Consider the following 12635-nt stretch of genomic DNA (forward strand, 5'->3'; position numbering starts at 1 on the left):
TTGCTGTACTATGTTAAGGGAACACTTCAGTTTATGAGCTCTCCTTTACTGCTTTGATGAAGGACACATAAAAATGAATGCCTCAGACTTTTGTCTCACTGTCAGAAGCTCTGTTTGAAACTCCTGGTTATCTACACTGCTCAAAAAAATAAAGGGAACACAAAAATAAGACATCCTAGATCTGAATGAATGAAATATTCTTATTAAATACTTTGTTCATTACATAGTTGAATGTGCTGACAACACAATCACACAAAAATTATCAATGGAAATCAAATTTAGCAACCCATGGAGGTCTGGATTTGGAGTTACACTCAAAATTAAAGTGGAACAAAACACTAGAGGCTGATCCAACTTTGATGTAATGTCCTTAAAACAAGTCAAAATGAGGCTCAGTAGTGTGTGGCCTCCATGTGCCTGTATGACCTCCCTACAATGCCTGGGCATGCTCCTGATGAGGTGGCGGATGGTCTCCTGAGGGATCTCCTCCCACACCTGGACGAAAGCATCCCCCAACTCCTGGATAGTCTGTGGTGCAACGTGGCATTGGTGGATGGAGCAAGACATGATGTCCCAGATGTGCTCAATTGGATTCAGGTCTGGGGAACGGGCGAGCCAGTCCATAGCATCAATGCCGTCATCTTGCAGGAACTGCTGACACACTCCAGCCACATGAGGTCTAGCATTGTCTTGCATTAGGAGGAACCCAGGGCCAACCACACCAGCATATGGTCTCACAAGGGGTCTGAGGATCTCATCTCGGTACCTAATGGCAGTCAGGCTACCTCTGGCGAGCACATGGAGGGCTGTGCGGCCCCCTAAAGAAATGCCACCCCACCCCATTACTGACCCACTGCCAAACTGGTCATGCTGGAGGATGTTGCAGGCAGCAGAACATTCTCCACAGCGTCTCCAGACCCTGTCACATCTGTCTCATGTGCTCAGTGTGAACCTGCTTTCATCTGTGAAGAGCACAAGGCGCCAGTGGTGAATTTGCCAATCTTGGTGTTCTCTGGCAAATGCCAAACGTCCTGCACAGTGTTGGGCTGTAAGTACAACACCCACCCGTGGACGTTGGGCCCTCACACCACCCTCATGGAGTCTGTTTCTGACCATTTGAGCAGCCACATGCACATTTGTGGCCCGCTGGAGGTCATTTTTCAGGGCTCTGGCAGTGCTCCTCCTGTCCCTCCTTGCACAAAGGCGGAGGTAGCGGTCCTGATGCTGGGTTGTTGCCCTCCTACGGCCTCATCCATGTCTCCTGATGTACTGGCCTGTCTCCTGATAGCGCCTCCATGCTCTGGACACTACGCTGACAGACACAGCAAACCTTCTTGCCACAGCTTGCATTGATCTGCCATCCTGGTTGAGCTGCACTACCTGAGCCACTTGTGTGCATTGTAGACTCTGTCTCATGCTACCACTAGAGTAAAAGCACCGCCAGCATTCAAAAGTGACCACACCATCAGCCAGAAAGCATAGGAACTGAGAAGTGGTCTGTGGTCACCATCTGCAGAACCACTCCTTTATTGGGGATGTCTTGCTACCTGCCTATGCTTTCCACCTGTTGTCTATTCCATTTGCACAACAGCATGTGAAATTGATTGTCAATCAGTGTTGCTACCTAAGTGGACAGTTTGATTTCACAGAAGTGTGATTGACTAGGAGTTACATTATGTTGTTTAAGTGTTCCCTTTATTTTTTGAGCAGTGTATATTGTGTGTGCAGTTACAAGTAAAATTGCACTGAAAATAATGAAACTTAGTTTTGAGTAAGCATAAATATATTTAGAATTGAGCTGCAAATGTTCTTTAGGCATCCATCTAAATAAAATCATTGGTGACAGTAGAAATAAAACAATGGGTTCAGATCTTTTGAATCATGTGACTCTAATAAATCCCTTTGCATAAAGATAAAATGTAAACACTTCCCTTTGAAAGCTTTGCTAGGTAATTAAACTCTATCTCTTTGAAAATGTGTAATCTTTCTGTCTATCACAGTAACAACTTTAGAATGAGGCCATTGTTCATCATGTTAATTTGCTGTGCTAAGAGAGAATGTTTACTACTCTGGTGGACTTTTAGGGTGGTCACTGATGCATTAAAAAAGAGAAAGTCATCATCAAAAAAGGCAAGGAAGATAAAAGAAGATGTACATTTACAATCTGCACATTCCATGAATAGGGGCATATAAAAGAGAAGGTCATCTCAATTCATCATCAAGCTTAATAAGACAGCTGAGTATTTTACTGGCCTTTGTTACAATATGGGGTATCTTTTTATGCTACAGTATTTAGAAAATCTACTGTTACTTAGATGACTTAACATATTGTTAAAGAGGTTATATCAGATAGAAAAGGCTACTTTTAAACACTTACTCAATTTGGTGACCAACATCCCCTCCTACTAATGACTGATTTTCTAAAGCAAATACAGCTATTTCCAACAGAGAACCATGGGTCAGGATTGCATTTTAAATCTGGGTGCAGACAGCTATCTTCAATTAAGACTGTTTCTCTCTTGCTTGGCAAGGAACTTCAGTGGGTGTCTTTGCTCTGACCTCCACTCTCTACTTGCTGAATCCAAGGGCTTGCTTGGCAGTCAGACATCATCATCTAAATGCTCCAGTTCTTCTGATAATGTCTATGTTTGATTAGTCTCAGGGTGTTTCTTAGTTTGGTGTATCCTGAAGCTGACATTGTACTGGTTCAATTGGAATGTCTTCTTCAGAGTCAGAATTCTAGGCCAAGACAGGAGGGGAGAGGCTACTCAGCCCTGTGGCATTCCATAAAAGAGGAGCCACCAGCTGGACCTTTCCCCCAATAAATATCAACTGGGACCAGCTATGGAGGAGGGAGAACAAGAACAAGTCCATGTTTCCCCTCCCCAATTCCCAGAAATGTCCAAGAACCATACCATGGTTGATTGCACTGAAAGCTGCTGAGATGTAAAGAACAGCACGGGTATATGCATCACCCCCATCCTATCAGAGGTTATCTAAGAGTGAGATCACTGCCATCTTGTGCTGGTTAAACACTATATAGTTAGTTTGGGAATGAGCTGTCCCCTTAAGGGAATGCCTCATGGGAAATATGGTTAATGCCTCATGGGCGATGTAGCTCATGTCATGTGGTCACATCTGTAATCCTAATTAGACACTGAATTGACCTAGTTGGGTTGGGGGGAGTTTTCTTCATTCTTACTTGGACCCAGCAATGTGCTGGAGTCTTCCCTTGCTGTATCATTATGGGATGAAGATAACTATCTTTTCACACTATGAAGATGACAATGCAAAGATTGGACATTAAATGAATCTCAACATAACTGTGAGTTATACCTTGAGGATGCCTGATATAATCCAATAAAGAAACTTTGTATGGAAGCCTTTGTAGTGTTTAACTACCTGTCTCTATATTCAGCTAGAAAATTAGAGACAAGATACTCTATATTCAGCCAGAAAATTAGGGACAAGACTCATCTTGCTCCATAATCAGGCCTGAACTCTGATTGAAAGAGGTCCAGGTTATCCACTTCTTTGAGGGTCCTCTGAAGCTGCAATATAACCATCTTTTGTTAGTTGGTTTTTTGATTTTTCCTAAACTTTTATATTTTCGATTGATAGATTCTATTCAACACCTAAATCACAGGTGGTTTCTTAATGGTGCTCTTAATCCTTGCTAACATTTATATCCAAATCATACCAAGAATGGCCCAATTCTTCCATTCTTTTTAATGTGGCTTTAGAACCTCTTGCTGTATAATTAGAAATTCTGAAAACATGGGGACTTCCGCTGGTGAGGTCACAGCGGAGCAGAGCAGGAGAGTGATCTCTTCAATCTTGTATCCGAATTGTCATGCTTGGAAGCTCTCAGAGGCATCGTGAATCTTGGAGAGACATGAATTAGAAGGGGAAGCCTAGGAGCAGACTGGAGGAAAGCAACCTCCCGCTACAATGAGGGAAAGCCCTTTGAATCCGGTGTGAAAGAAACTCGGCATCTACGGTGGGTCCGAAGCTGCAATCGGGAAGCAGGAAAGTTGATCAACACAAGACATCAGAAGAAGAACAGCAGACTGGGACAGTTTTTGAGAGGTGAGAGAGGAGAGAAGAGAGCCCCGTGAAAGACTTTGACAGAGGGAGTCTCTGTAGAGAGTGAATACAGCAGCTAATTGGCGGGGGATAACGGAGCGAAAGGGAGAGGAGGAAACAGTTTGACAGCTGAGAGAGAGCAATGCAGAAGAAAAGATCGAGACTCTGTGAATAAAAAGTTAAAATTTCTATGATTTGGATTGATTACAAAGTAGAGCAGAAAAGAGACATTAGAGAGAACAATTGGAACTTTAATGGAGAACTGTAGTTGAACGGAGAGTGGAACCATTTTGATAGAAAGCTGTGACTGTGCAATTTGAGAGTGAAAGTGACTAAGTAGTTAAAGGCAACTGAGGAAACAGGAAATTAGGAAAGTAATGTGAAGGTGTGCAGAAGAAAGGGAAAGAAGAAGGAAGAAAGAAGAAGAAAGCTGAATAATTTCTAAGTATTAAATTCAAAAGTGCATATTGAAAAAAAATCTAAAGATTTTATATATATATATTCTTAAGTTTTCGCGGGTACTTACATGTATGGCATTCAGCTTTGTTCGGGTATTTTCCCACGTCATTATAGTTGTGCTCTTAAAGTTGTAGCAACGTTTCGGCAGAATCTCATCTGCCATCATCAGGCTTCTGTATTGTGTTCGTCTGTGAGTCAGACTTTCACAGCCATTTCAGTTTTAAATTTGGGGCTAGCCTACTGCTGTGCCAGAATGGTTTTTTCTTCATCCTGATTGGTTGGGAGTCTTGGTCTGTGTTTATTGGTCTTGGAGTTTGCTGTGTTCTGCTTGATTGGTGTTTCTAATATCTTCTGTCTGTTTTGTGGCTTTTTTTGTGTCTTGATTGGCTGGCAACATTGTGTTTCTGTATTGGAGGCTTTTAGTGCAGCTTGGCTCCGAGTAAATGGACGGCTATCATTTGTTAGGAAGCTAGGTTTCATCTGGGTGCCTGGTTGGGGTGTGTTTGAGCTGGAGGTATCAGGGGGGAATCTGTTTGTGCCCAGGTGTTTGCCTGGCTAGTGGTGTGGATATTTTTTTGTTTGTGAGTGCAGGCTTCCAAATAATTGACAGTCTGGTGGAATCATCTCTTCTGCAATTATTAGAACTCTATAATGAGGTACTGACGACAGCAAAATTACCTTAGTCATGAGGGGAGACATACATGACATTGATCCCAAAAGAAGATTCGGACCATCAATTAATTCAAAATTATAGGCCCATATCCCTTTTAAATGTTGATTATAAAATATTTATGTCCATAATGGCAGAAAGATTGAAAAAAACCCTTAATAAGATCATTCATAGCGACCAAAATGGAATCTTACAGAATAGACAAATTAAAAATAATACCAGAATGGTATTGAATACAATAGAATATTATGAAGCAAACCCAGAAAAACAATTGGCAATGGTCTTCCTCGATGTGCAAAAGGCATTTGACAATGTTAATTGGCAGTTCATAATACAACAATTTAAAAGCATGCAATTTGGCAATAAATTTATTAAACTGATTTCAACAATTTATACGACACATACGGCCAGTGTAATAATGAATGGTGACAGAACGGAAACATTCAAGATTAACAAGGGAGTAAGGCAGGGATGCCCACTGTCACCCCTTCTCTTTATTCTTACCTTAGAAAACTTATTGGAAAATGTTAGGAAAAATGTTGAAATCAAAGGGGCTTTAATTTAAAAAGGAGCATTATAAGGTACAAACATTTGCCGATCATATAGTATTTTTGGGGGGGGGGAGATCCAGAGGATACGGGAGTAAAATTAATAAAGGAAATAGAGGAATTTGGCAAGGTCGCAGGCCTTAAGATTAATAATAACAAAACAAAATTATTGACTAAAAGTTTAAAAGATAAGCAAAAAAATGAATTAGAAGGAAAATTGGGAATGCAAAGTGTGAAAAAGGTAAAATATTTAGGCATTTGGTTAACAGCAAGATGTTCTTCAATCAAAAAAGATAACTATGACGAATTAATAATACAAATCAAACAAGAATTGGAAATGTGGGGGAAATTACAGCTATCACTACTGGGGAAAATTGCGGCAATTAAAATGTCTACCCTACCAAAAATGCTATATCTTTTTCAAACTGTACCAATAAGATTGGATAAAACCTTTTTTAGAGAATTAGATCGAATAATAAGTAAATTTGTATTGGATGGGGAAAAAGCTAGGATAAAAATGAAATTGTTACAGGACAAAAGAGAAAGAGGTGGCTTTGGACTCCCTGACTGGGAAATGTATTATCAGGTTGTGGCTATGGTATGGATTAAAGATTGGATCAACCTGGAAAATAGAAGAGTATTGTCGATAGAGGGTCACGACTTGCAGAGAGGGTGGCATAGTTCCCTATGGGATGGGAAATGTAAACAGCATCCATACTTTCAGAGACATATGATTAGAGATTCATTAATTCGGACATGGAACAAGATTAAAAAGAATCATTATACTAAAATATCGAACTGGCTGTCAACTATGGAAGCACAAATCTACCCAAATGCAATGGATCCGGGGGGGAAAGAGGAGATACAAAGACACACAAGGAAGATTAAAAACGAGACAAGAATTACAGCAACAAAATATAAAGATAGATTGGTGGCCATACATGCAAATTCAGGCGAGATATCAGAAGGACAAAGAACAATTTGGTTTCTGCTTGGAAAAGCATCAATTAGATAACTTTCTACAAGAAATGGAAAAGAAAATGATTTCAAGAATATATAACTTTCTACTAGATTTTAAAATGGAAGAGGAGGTGGTCAAAAAGAAGATGGTAGTATGGGCGAAAAATGTTGGCCACAGTATAGACCTGGAAAATTGGGAGAGAATGTGGGGATCAAATTACAAACTAATTACATCCACAGCATACAAGGAAAATCAATACAAAATGTTCTACGGATGGTACCTTCCTCCCGCTAGATTGGCAAAAATGTTTAACTCAGACCCAAATTGTTGGAAATGTGGGGGGGGGAAAAAGGCACTTATTTGCATAAGTTCCAGGTGGACATGCCCTGGAAGTGAAAAAATATTGGAATACAATTAGACAATGGATAGAAGAAATCACAAATCAGAAAATTGGATTTAATCCGGAAACTTTTTTATTAGGTATAATAACACAAAAATGCAATAAAACAGATAGATATATTATGTTACATATATTAACAGCTGCAAGGATTTCATACGCACAACTCTGGAAGGAAAAAAGGGTTTCACCGGAAGGCATGGTTATAAAAAAAAAAATAGATTGTATAGAGATGGACAGGCTAACAATGAAAATAAAAGACAGAGAAGATTCAATTTATTATAGGGCCTGGGATGCCTAGTATGAGTGGTTTGGAAATAAAAAGAAAAGAAAATGGCAATTAGGAAAAGAATGAGTGGATATGTAAATATGTAAATATACCATGGAGAAGATTGAGATGTAAGGATAAAAGATATTGATTTATAGTAAGGGTAAGATGAAATGGTAAAGGAATAAGTAAATACATATACTGAAAAATGTGAGGCGATGCAAAATATGTCATGATGTAGATAACAATGTATAAAGTTTTATTTTATATTTTTAAATTTGGAAACTTAATAAAATTTACTTTTTTAAAAAAGAAATTCTGAAAACATGACTGGAATTATAATGGAAAAGGGAGCATAAATTTATTCTACGTCATTAATATTGTATGCTTGGAGTTAGACCAGAGATTTCTGTTCCTCTTTTTTCATTTCATTAATGCATATGTTTGGCTTCCTACACTGTTATTATATAAATTGAAATAAATCTGAACCATGGCAACAGTTTAGGGATGTATGAAGGATTGGAAAGTTAGACTTTGTTTATCTTGATGTGCGGCTATGAGAACTGTTCATCTTCATATGATAATTCCCAGACAGCTTTCTTAATTGGTAATTCTAAACATATCCCATGCTGATACAAATAAAATAAAATGCAGACAGATTGTCAGAATTCCTTTGAGTAATGTGATAAGATAAATGAGGTTAAGATGAATTTAATTTTAAATTTTGCTAACATTTTAAGAGACCTTCCTCTGTTTATTCCATCACATGTACAGAGTACTGAAAACAATTATTCAACAAGATTGCCTATGGCTTTTGAATTGCAAAAATTAGTAAAGATGGGAAAGTTGAGTTTAACTTTGCATACATACTGGTAGACATATAATTAGGTCTTTATTACAGCTACAGTCATTGGGTGAAATAAGGAACTTCAGAATTCAATTAATCTTTGTACTTAACAGTTTTTATAAAAATCTTGACAAGTATTGTGATCCTTTATTGTGTGGGGATGAGATTTACTAGACAATGTCAAGGTAATTTTAAAAAGTATTGGTCTGTTATCCAGCTTCAGTGTAGCTGGTAGCTTCATAGTTTGGATAAACTGAGATTCTTTAACTGAGTTTTAAAAAAAACTGTGAGGAAGTTGTTTTTTAAAAATTGCAAAATGTAATAAAATGAACCTGATTCATCCAACTGTGCTTTCTGCTTTCAACTGATGCATTTGCTATTTGATTTGTATAATCCAAGGTTATTGCTCTTCTCAAAGTTTATTTACCGTTTATTTAATCAATTTATATAGCTGCCCTATTAATTATACAACCATAGGTGGCATCAGTAATGGAATAATAAATAAAAACCACATAATGAAATAAAATATTAAAAACACAATCAAAAGGAGCAACATAGGAACACATAAGCACCATAAATAAACACATATATACCTACCTCCTCCAGCACGTCAGACCCTCTCAGACCCATTGCTTGAGGGGAAAAATACTCTTTAATGCCTTCCAAAAGGAAACAGCGTTGGAGTTAATTGAATCTCAAGTGGGCTGAGATGTTCCAAAGGGTAGGAAGAGCAACGGGAATGTTCCATATGTTTTTAGGTTTGGAGGCATGAGGTATGACTCCTAGCTAATAACTCATTTATAGAAAGCTGAAGAATATTAATAACATTTGTTTACATGGCACCTGGAATAATGAGCTTTAATGAAGCAGGCCTTTCCTCCCATATTGCCTGAGTTAGTAGGAGTTGATTGGGATACAAATTTAATACTGTAAAATCATCATCATCGGAATGATATATCCTGGGATTCAGATGTCCTCATCCTGATGTTATTTAAATAAGCCCTTGAGGCTTTACAATGTCTACTTTCCTGTTTCACATTCTTTTATTTGTTAAACTCCTTTTAATTAAATTAATAACCTGGTACTTTTGGCATATTCCAATTCAAAGTGCCAGCCTCTGGTTTATTTTTTATTTCTAAGAACAAATGTCCTTAGGTATTCTTAGATAATACCTACAGTATCAATTTGTAGACAATATGTATAGCCAATGTATATAGAAAATTAGGCTCCTATTCAACTTCATGAACAAATTAACATTGGCTTCCTAATCATTTCCACTTCTCCTTCTGCTTAGCTATTTAGGTAAGAGGGATTTCTATTTATTATAATCAGACAGATACAAGAGCTCATTTCGAGAAAAGGCAAAGCTTTTAGCAGTACGTCATATGTGGTCTGGATATCTGCTTGGTCAGGGACTGGTGGTAGCTTTGGTTTTCTCATTTGCTAGTCTAGTGTTTTTCAAATTTGGCAACTTTAAGATGGCTGGACTTCAATTCCCAGAATTCCTTCTACAGACTGGAGAATTCTAGGAGTTGGTCCACTCATCTGAAAGTTGCCAAGTGTCAAAAATACTGGTCCAATCTGAAGCATAGATGGTCTGTCCCAATGGAAAGAAAGAATCCATGGAACATTGCATGTTTCTTTCTCTCCACTGAATGGGATGTGACTCTTTCTTGTTTCCCCTTCTTCCATTTTCTCTCCTCTTAAGTGAGTTTTATTACCTTTGTTGCCACAGTTGTTAAAAGAATCATTGCATTTGTTATGTTAGTAACATGGTGGTTACTAACCATTAATGGTTTTCCCATTAATTTTGCTTGTCAGAAAGTGATTACATGACCTCAAGGCAGCGTAACCGTCATAAATATGAGTCAGCTGCCAAGCATCTGAACTTTGTTCATGTGACCATGGGGATGCTACAACGATTGTCAGTGTGAAAAACAGTCATCAGTCACTTTTTTCAGTGTGGTTGTAACTTTGAACGGTCACTAAATGAACTGTGGGAAGTCAAGGACTACCTGTACTCTCCATATCTCTTTAAAATTGATACTTCTAACAACTGCTAACCCATTTACTTGTTTCTTAGATAAGGAGCAGTTGCTAATAATTACCTACATATATCAATTTGTAAGAATTGTAATTTGTAAGAATATAAATACATGCACATTTAAATATAAAGTTAGATACATATATTGTTTGAACCCTTCTTACCGAGTTCCTGGACTCACCATGTGACCAAATAATGTTGCACTGGCTTCTAATTATTTTATTTAAATCAGGGTGACTGCACAACCCTCAGTTATAGATGAATGCACGCCCAAAAAGTTTTGACAAACGGCTTGAAAATCCTCTTTTACTTACTGTTATTTATTGTAAACAAATAAGTTTAACCCTTAACAAAAAAAAATCTACAGCAACACTTCAGAACAAGCCTTAGCTGTCTGCTATGCAGAATTCCTTCATGTGTTGATAAATATATACTAGAAGAATGGCATAGAAGAACATGAACCTTTTTCCACATACTGCTGTGAAATCATATTGAGGGCGCTTTGCTTCCAGACAAAACTGTACCCGTTAGTGACTCCCTAAAGCAGGGGTGTCAAACTGGATTTCTTTGAGGGCCGGATAAGCATTGTAGTTCTCCTCTGTGGATGGGGTGGGGGGAATGGATGCCTCCTGAAGCACCCTGCCAGCCAAAACAGGGTCCAGGTGGGTCTGTGTGCTGCCCTCTTGTGCCTTGTTTTCACCCTCCATGGCCTCCTGCAGCACTCTGCCAGCCAAAAATGGACTGTATGGCCTGTTTTGGGCCCATTTCTGGCCCATTTCCAGCCTGTTTTCTGGCCCAGTTTCAACTGGCAGAGTGCTGCAGGAGGCCATGGAGGGCAAAAGCGAGGTGAGGATGTGTGTGCATGTGGCCTGTTTTAGCCGCCAGAGGCACTATGGGCCGGTCCCTTGATATTTCCAGGCAGCCCCCACGGGCTGGATTTAAGCAACCTTGAGTTTGACACCCCAGCCCTAAAGTATCATTCATGCTGGCTCATTGAAATAGAAGTCTAATATATCTGGAGGATACCAGAGAAAGCTATTATATGGGAATACAAGAAACAACAATAAATATTTTGAAAAAGGACTTGGGAAGAAAGCCAACTTATGTAAAATAATATATATAACCTTCAAAAGCAACATGATCAGATATTTTTAATATTGCACAACCCAAGCATGTTTAGGTTGGAGTTCTGCAAGCTTATTTGTCACTTCTGATGCCTATTTTTCACTGTCAGTTCTCATGATTTAATGAAAAACATAGTACAAAACACTTTTGAGGTTTCCCCCTCTCCTTCAAACACATATATCCTTTCTCCATCTACTTTTGTTTTCCACATCCTAGTTAGATGTTTATAAGTGGATACTAATCCATTCTCCATTTGGTGATTATTCATTGTAGCTTGACTTCCCAAATGCCTTGTGTGGTGGCTTTTTCTGTTCAGGGATGGATAGTACTTTTGATTGAAGGACCTGGTGTGGTCTTTTTAGGGCTGTTTACTCACCTTTGGCTGCCACCCAGTGCTCAGCTCTCATCTGTAGCTATAATATATCCAGCAGCCAAATCCTCAAAATCCAACCACACAAACTCTAGTAAACAAAGCCCTTGTATGAAATTGTTATTATTCATGACCTAACTTCAAAGACAGGAGAGTGCAATTCAAATAAGTAACTTAAGCAAATTAGTACATTTCCTTTCCAGCCAGCCAAGACTCCAAAATAGAGGTTGGAATGACCCAACTTGATTTGTAGTTTGTTTTCCTTCCTAGTTTAAAGTCTCTCTCTACAAAAGTAATGTTTTACTACCATGTCAATTTGTTGTTGTTTTTTATAATGTAGCACAGGTGTGGCTATGGACAAATTCCCATCTTAGAATTTGATCAAGCGAATTAATTATCTGTCACAGCCAGCTCTCATTCTGAAGAGTTGAAAGATCAGGACATTACTTCAAATTACTTAGTTAGGAACAACTAGTCTGCTTACTGGATATTCTGTTTGTGACCTGAAAAGTCTGCCTGTAAAAATTCAGTGATTTTGAACCTGGAGTAGCTGATGACATATAATGACTCTACAATTGGTAGACTAATGATGCTTCTAATTGCTTCTTGAAATTTTTGCTTCTTGGAACCTTGCTTGTAAGTTTTCAAAGGATTTAAATATATTCCTTTGTGGATCTGTGTGTGAATGTCATGCATGGGATAGGACATTATCTTTATCTGGGAATTTCTCATAATTAGCAGATTTCTTGAGTTTTGCTTCGATCTTCTTCCTCTCTAGAGGAAGGATAAACATGATTTCCAGAATTCATCAGTGGCCTTTGTTGAGGTATTCCCCATTAGGAGAATGAGTGCACTCAGGG

This window comes from Notechis scutatus, chromosome 2 (assembly GCF_049901735.1).
Source record: "Notechis scutatus isolate UNSWTSFEM ecotype Mainland chromosome 2, rNotScu1.2, whole genome shotgun sequence".
Taxonomy (NCBI): domain Eukaryota; kingdom Metazoa; phylum Chordata; class Lepidosauria; order Squamata; family Elapidae; genus Notechis; species Notechis scutatus.